A 6,996-nucleotide genomic window follows, 5' to 3' on the forward strand; every position below is an offset into this window, starting at 1 on the left:
ACAGACTGTGTATATTGGGTATATTAATTGTAATTTATACGACGTACCTACCGCATTGTGGTAGGGTCCCCTCCCTAAGGAAAGAAAAAAACACCCTCAAGGCAACCTTGCTCTTTGCATATTTGACAACATTCCTTGCCACCTTGTAACGTGAGATCGCTTAATCGGACTACAGGTTTGTGTGTTATCATATGTGGGAGACAAAGAAGTAAAAAATATATAAAAAAAACTACGCCACGTGGCGTTTCGGGCTCAGGTCTTTGGGTATGAACCCCACTGAGCGGGGCCGGCAAAAATAAAATTGCTTCCTGGAAAGAAAGCCTCCGTATCATGACTCCGCGTGCGAGAATCCTGCTACGTTACAAACTTCTCAAAGTAGAATTCCTAGATCAAAGGGCACGGGTATTGTTCATCTTGAGACATATTGACAATTTGCCCTAAGAGGGATGATACCAATTTATATTCCCTTCCAATTTACAAAGGCACCCTTTTCCTCGAATCTCTGTCAACAGTGTGTTTCCAAATGTGTTGATCACTCTTTGCCAAACGGGTGAAAAACATCTCGGTTTGCTTTAATTTGCATTTTATTAAATCTCAATGACCTTGGACGTCTTCAACATGTCTAAAAAGCCCGTCGTGTTTCTCGTTTGGTAAACTGCCTAGTCATGGAAATGTCAAGGCGAGGCACCTATTAGATGTCCAGGTGGAGATGTCAAGGAGGCATCCAGAAAGTCAGAGCTTAGGGAGCCTTCTGGGCTGGGGCTCTAATTTCGAAAGTCAGCGGTACATAGATGGTGTTTAAATACCTGGAAATGAATGGGCTCCCCTGAAGAGGAAGGAAGAAAGCAGAGAGAAGGCAGAGGACTGAACCCAGGACCGCCCCTACTTTTAGAGGTTAGATGCCGAAGGAGGGCCAAGGAAAGACCCAAGGACGGCAGCCAGCGAGAGGAGAGGGCTGAGAGGCAGAAACTACCGAGAGAAGCGTGTGCTTCTGGGGGACCCGAGGGATGTGCTGAGAAGTCAAGTGAGAGACGAAGAGATGTCTGCATGTGACAACATGGAATCGTTGGTAGACTTGAGGTCAGTTGCGGTCAAGGGTGGTGGAGTCAAGTTGGACCTGGTTGAAGAACCAGAGGCAGGGCTTGGAGGAGACATCTGCGAGAGATGTTGCCAAGATGGGAATACCGGGATGCGGGTGGTTGGGTGAAGCGGAAGGATTGAGGTAGGTGATTTGGTTTGGTGTTTGGGGCGACGAGCTACTGAGTCCCTGTGGTTCCAGGTGAGAAGGAATTCGGAGAGGGGGTTGTTGACGTGCGCCAGTGCGTGTGGCTGGAAAGGCAGCGTCTCAGGAAGGGAGAGGATCCGGGACCCAAGGAGAAGGTGGCCCCTGGTGGGAAGAAGGGCACGTCTTCCAATATATCTGGCAGCATGGAGGAGAGTGGGGTTCAAGTGTGTGGGCTGGATGGTGGGAAATGAGAAGGCATGAATCTGATGGCTTCCATTTCCTCCATCAAGAATGAGGCTGGGCCATCAGCCTCGGAGCCAGGAGAAAGCATGACATGGGCATCTCTCTGAACGGGACAGGGGCCTCTTCAGGGAACCACAGTAGAGGTACCTGGCTCATCTTATTTTATTTTCTTATTTTATTCTATTTTATTTTATTAAAAAAATTTTAATGCTTACTTATTTTTTAGAGAGAGAGACAGAGCTCAAGTGGGGGGAGGGGGAGAGAGAGAGGGAGACCCAGAATCCGAAGCAGACCCCCAGGCTGTCAGCACAGAGCCCGACGCGGGGCTCGAACTCACGCACCGCGAGATCATGAGCTGAGCCGAAGTCAGACACTTAACCGACGGAGCCACCCAGGTGCCCCCAGGCTCGTTTGAACACTCCCTGGAACCTTGGCTGCCATCAGGTTGCTCTGCAACTGAGAAGTAAATCCAGCCCAGCTGAAGGTTTTGTGCTGCACCGAGTGGTTAATTTTGAGGTGTTTGATCGCCACATAGTTCGTGGAGTTATTTATGTCTGAAATGATGAAAATTCCCTCCCCCCACGTCGGGCCCATAAAATCGTGGGGAAGTGGCCCAAATACCAGCCTGCGCTCCTGGGTCGTGTGGATTACCGCTGTCACGGGCGCGTTTGGCTCCCCCCATTCATCTTCAGCCCAGACGCCCCAGCTCACGCCTGTCAGGACGGGGCACTGACCCCTGCTGAGGCCGGGTTCCCGGGTCCGGGCACCATGGGGGCTCGAACACAGCTTGCGAGCAAGTGCTTTTAATAAGCGTCCCGCTCCCCAGTCTCTTCTCTTTCCTGACCTCCTCCTTATCGTCTAAAGACAGCAGGGCCTGGTTCCCACTGAGCGTGGGATACGGTTTCCCACGAAGCACACACTTGCCACGGGATGGGGTATGTCCCGGGTCCGCAGGGGTCGTGTGCACGTGGTTTTGTGTTACTCTCTTCTACGTCAACTAGATTCAGGATCATGTTTTCTGGAAAATCTAACTCAAGGAAAGGGGGGGGGGTCGGGGGCGGAGGCCTGTCTCTGATGCTCCTGCCATGCGTGGCTCACTTCACCTTGGTCGTTTGTCCAAGTCCCCTAACCTTGCCGGATCCATCTTCCCATCTGTAGAACGGGAGTGATTCTATCTGCCCCAAATATCTGCCATGGGTGTGTGTGTGTGTGTGTGTGTGTGTGTAATTCAAATGCCTCTTCCTCCTCTTCAGTCTCCCCTCTCACAGAGTGTCTAGCATAAAACTTGGCACGTTGCAGGTGGTCAATAAATGTTTGGGGAGAATTCGAGAATGAACAGAAGGGGTGAATGTGTCTGCAGGTGAGCCTACGTATGCAACAATCATTACGATGAATTAGCACTTAATATGTGCCAGGCGCTCTGCTAAGCAGGGAGGTGGTCATGTTCCCGTTCTACAGATGAGAAAACAGGCACTCGGCAAGCTGAATTCCTTAAGGGAAGTCTCCTACCCTATAGGTGCTGGAGCAGGGATTTGAACCCGAGACTTTCCGGTTCCAGAGGCCATGCTCTTGACTGTTATGGTGTCAGACTGTGTAGGACAACAAAGGACCCGACTTGGAAAATGACACTGGGGTCCTGTGCTGAACATTTGCACCCCTCGTGGGGCTAAAAGAACATTATCTCCATGAGTCAAAGCTGGCTTATGAGAACATTAATAAGCGTGGGCAGAGAGAATAAACCAACAGCTTTCTGTCCAGAGGAAGAGGAAATGGAGGTATGCGTGGACGTACCTGGGGCCATCGTACTGGTTTGGCCGTCCCATGTCCTGAGCTGTCCCAGTTCAACCGGCTGGGTTGGAGAATGAAGCAGGTCAGGCCACCAGAATTAATTCTCTGTCGCCTTCCCGGATCAGGCAGAATTTGGACTGAGTCAGGCTTGTTGACTTTCATATTATTATTCCCACCCCCCCCCCCCCCCCCCCCCCGTCTTGCTTGGGAATGGAATCGGCTGTGGTAAGAGCCGCCTTTGCATCTCCTGTCCTTCTGAGTCTTGGCTCCTCGGGACCATCTGTTGCCAAGGTGGCCCATCAGACTAGGCGCTGGGAGACGAACGGCTCACCGAGGCCCTTTGCCAAGCTTTAGGGCATTGGTCCCAACAGGGTAAGCGGTCTCTCCAGACGATTGGCCTGCCTTCCTCAACCTTCCTGTGGCCTTTAGAGAATGACTTTCTCCACGAAGGTGGGGCGTTTGCTCCAGAGAAAGCCCAGGGAGCTGAAATCTGAACTTGGGTGTGCGGTGGTAAGGTGGGGTGGGATTGGTGAGGCGACCGGCCGGGCTTTCTCCACCTGGGAGTGACAGTCCCATGCAGCTGGCGGGCGTGCCCTCTTGTGCACTCTGCTATCTGGCTGCTGTCTCGTTCTAATAAATTAAATCTGTTATATCATCACTGTTATATTCCTGAGACGAGCACTTCCCAGGCAGATTAGAATGGAACTTAAGGGGATTAAAAGCCTCTCTTAGTGAAAAACAATGTTTCAGACGGGAAAAATCCATTTACCAATGTGAATTGCAACAGCAGTGCATGTTTTCTTTAATGCGTTGCTACTGCTCAAAGAAAAGCGGGATTTCCCCCCACGCCTCCCGTCCTCTGTTTTGCATAAGTTATAATGTGGGTTCTGTTGAGCGTAGCCAGGCTCTCGGGGAGATTGATGGCTTCCATAAAGTTGCACAAAAACATTTCTCCTTTGTTCATGAGGGAAAAGAAAAGGGTCTAATGGATTTGGAATATTAAAAGAGTGTTGGTCTGTGTACTGTAAACCAGGAGAAGTCTAGGAGTAACTGCCAAACACCAGAGGAAATGGTTTAATTGGAAATGCAAACAGTCAATCCTTGGTTATCTGCGTGTGGCTTATCTGCAAGAAGTTACGGGGGGGGGGGGGGGAAGAAAAAGAAAGAAAAGAAAAGCATCTCGGTGCCTCAGCTTCCCTGCCCGGCTGTCTATCACCGTGTTCTCAGGGAATTAAAAGTCATTTTAATAACCCGGACCCAATAAAATTTGGACGGTAATTCTGCAGCAGCTATAAAAAAAAATCACAGAAGGCCGTCCAAAGGATATGCAATGAATTTTTTTTTTTCTATTACTCACAGGTTGGGATTCTCTATGCCATTAGAAAGTTGACAACTTAAAATCATGAGCTAGCAGTTCCCCCAAAGCCAGCATGGAGCTCCTGCCTCAAGGGGCCATAAAACCTCAGGAAACTGCTGCGTCAGGACCCAGCCCTCAGTATGCAGGGAGTGGGGTGGAGAGATGGCCTCTCCAGGAGGCCGTTGGGATCCGGAACACCACTGTCTGGATCCACGAGAAGTCGGAGCCTGGACAGAGAGAAAGGATGTTGCTGCCTGTTGGGTTTGGCCATTAGTGAGCGTTGATCTGTTCTAGGTGGTTCTCAGGCATCCCGGGGGGGGGGGGGGGCCGGGCATGGGCAAACCCTGCTCACCCTGTGCCCGTGGAGCTGGGTGTCTGTGACCATGGCTTCTCCTTGGGCATGCTATGGAAAACCCTTCCGTGACATTTCATGTGGCTTCTCAGAGTGGTAGAGAGAGCTCTTGGACGGCCAAGGAAGAGAGATCAGAGAGACGTTTGGCAGGGAGACTGCTCTCATGGGATCTAAGGCCAAGAAGCCAAGTTGGGGCCAGAGAGTGTCATAGACCAAAGCTCCCTCCTTCCTTCCTTCCCTCCCCTTCCCCATCCATCCCTTTTTTTTTTTTGCTTCCTTCCCTTCCCCTCCCTCCCTCCCTCCCTCTCCTCCTTCCTTCCCTCCTTCCTTCTTTCCACCTCCTCTTTCCTTCTCTCTTGCTTCCTTTCACTCTTGCCTGAAGAAAGACTGACCCAGAGTCTCAGCTGCACACCCACCCACCCAGGTCTCCGTAAGAAGTGAGCCCCAGCTCTCCTCTCCTGGATTCAGTGTCTTCTGTGCAAAGGTCCTCCCAGGCCCCCATTTCTCTTCTGTTTTGTCTGTGCCGTGCTCGTGCTGGGGCCACATCTGGTGGAAGGCTTTGCCTTTTAAAAGGAGAGGCTGGATTTTCTGGAGTCAACTTTTCTGATTTTCGGCCCCAGTAAATAACAATAGTCGCTCACAGTTATTGGGTGCTAACTAGGTGCCGGGCACGGCGTTAAGCGCTTGACATGAAATGTCTTGTTAAAGCCTCTCAACAGCAATGAGAGCTCGGTGCTGTCACCATCCCATTTCACAGCTGGGAAAATGAGGCTTGGGGAGGTTCAGTAACGTGGCCAAGGTCGCACAGCGCGTACAAGGAGAAGCAAGGTTCGAACCCAAGCACTCGGGCTTTGGAGGCTATGCTTGTAACGACATCATGGCGTGGCCTTAATGATCTGACTGTCGTCCTTGTGTTTGACTTGCCGAAAGGCTGTTTGCAGATTGAAAGCCCCAGTCTCCAGCCCAAGAAGCCAGTTTTCCACAATCATGTGGATAGAGGTGAAAACAGTGGGTTGAAAATCACACACTCTTAGCTGACGCCTGGGATTTGGGCATCTGTGGGATTTCTTACCTGTGATGCCTGGAACCCTCGCCCCTCCTCACGGACCCCCTCACCCCCACTGCCCTCCTCCCCTGGGCTGCCGCGCCTTTTTAGAATCTGGCTAGAAAACCTGGTGCTAAAATATTGCTCAATTTTAATTATACTTCCAAGCCCCTTGCTGTCAGCTGCCCTTCTGAAATTGTTTTAATTGAAGTTCCATGAATCCTGGGGAGTTCAGACGGAGTTCATCTCCAAGCCCATCCTGATTTCATTAAAGATTTGATCTTTCTTTTTTTTCACCAATAAAACATTTATTATCGTTATCTGTTTCGTAACCATTCTCTGCCTCCAAAGCGGGGGGAAATCAACCTCATCTTCATGCCAATAAAGCTAACGAATCATCTGTTGATTTTTCCGGCACACGATAGCAGTGACATTAAAACAAAATAATTAATTGACTAATTATTTTCCTTTTAAATGAAGGCAGTCCTCATTCAGGAGGAGTTTTAAGCCTGCAGGTGATGGTATTTAGGAAGTAACTGTGCACAGGGCTGAGGAAAATCATCTTCCTTGAATATAGGTGCTGTTTCTTCTTTTCTTTTCTTTTCTTTTCTTTTCTTTTCTTTTCTCTCCTTTTCCCTTTCCTTTCCTTTTCTTTTCTTTTCTTTTCTTTCTTTTCTCTCCTTTTCCCTTTCCTTTCCTTTCTTTTCTTTTCTTTTCTTTTCTTTTCTTTTCTTTTCTTTTCTTTTCTTTCTTTTCTCTTCTTTTTCCTTTCCTTTCCTTTCCTTTCCTTTCCTTTCCTTTCCTTTCCTTTCCTTTCCTTTCCTTTAAATCCTTTCTCTCCTCTCCCCTCCCCTCCTCTCCTCTCCTCTCCGTTTTCTTCTTCCCTTGCCTTTCCTTTGCTCTTTCTTCCCAGTTGAGGACAGCTCAGAGCTGTTTTAATAGCTGGACCAGAGATGGTCCCCAAAGGCCCTCCCCGCCTCCTACCA

At 49.7% G+C, this 6,996-nt stretch overlaps 1 long non-coding RNA gene across 1 annotated transcript; it reads left to right on the forward strand.

The window, feature by feature from the left end:
• Positions 1–4,621: 4,621 nt before the first annotated feature.
• On the forward strand, positions 4,622–6,330 carry LOC123578405. Its single transcript, XR_006702371.1, has 2 exons — positions 4,622–4,886; positions 5,896–6,330. It is a non-coding gene; the product is annotated as an uncharacterized LOC123578405 (long non-coding RNA).
• Positions 6,331–6,996: the final 666 nt, after the last annotated feature.

Source organism: Leopardus geoffroyi, chromosome E2, assembly GCF_018350155.1.
Source record: "Leopardus geoffroyi isolate Oge1 chromosome E2, O.geoffroyi_Oge1_pat1.0, whole genome shotgun sequence".
NCBI lineage: Eukaryota > Metazoa > Chordata > Mammalia > Carnivora > Felidae > Leopardus > Leopardus geoffroyi.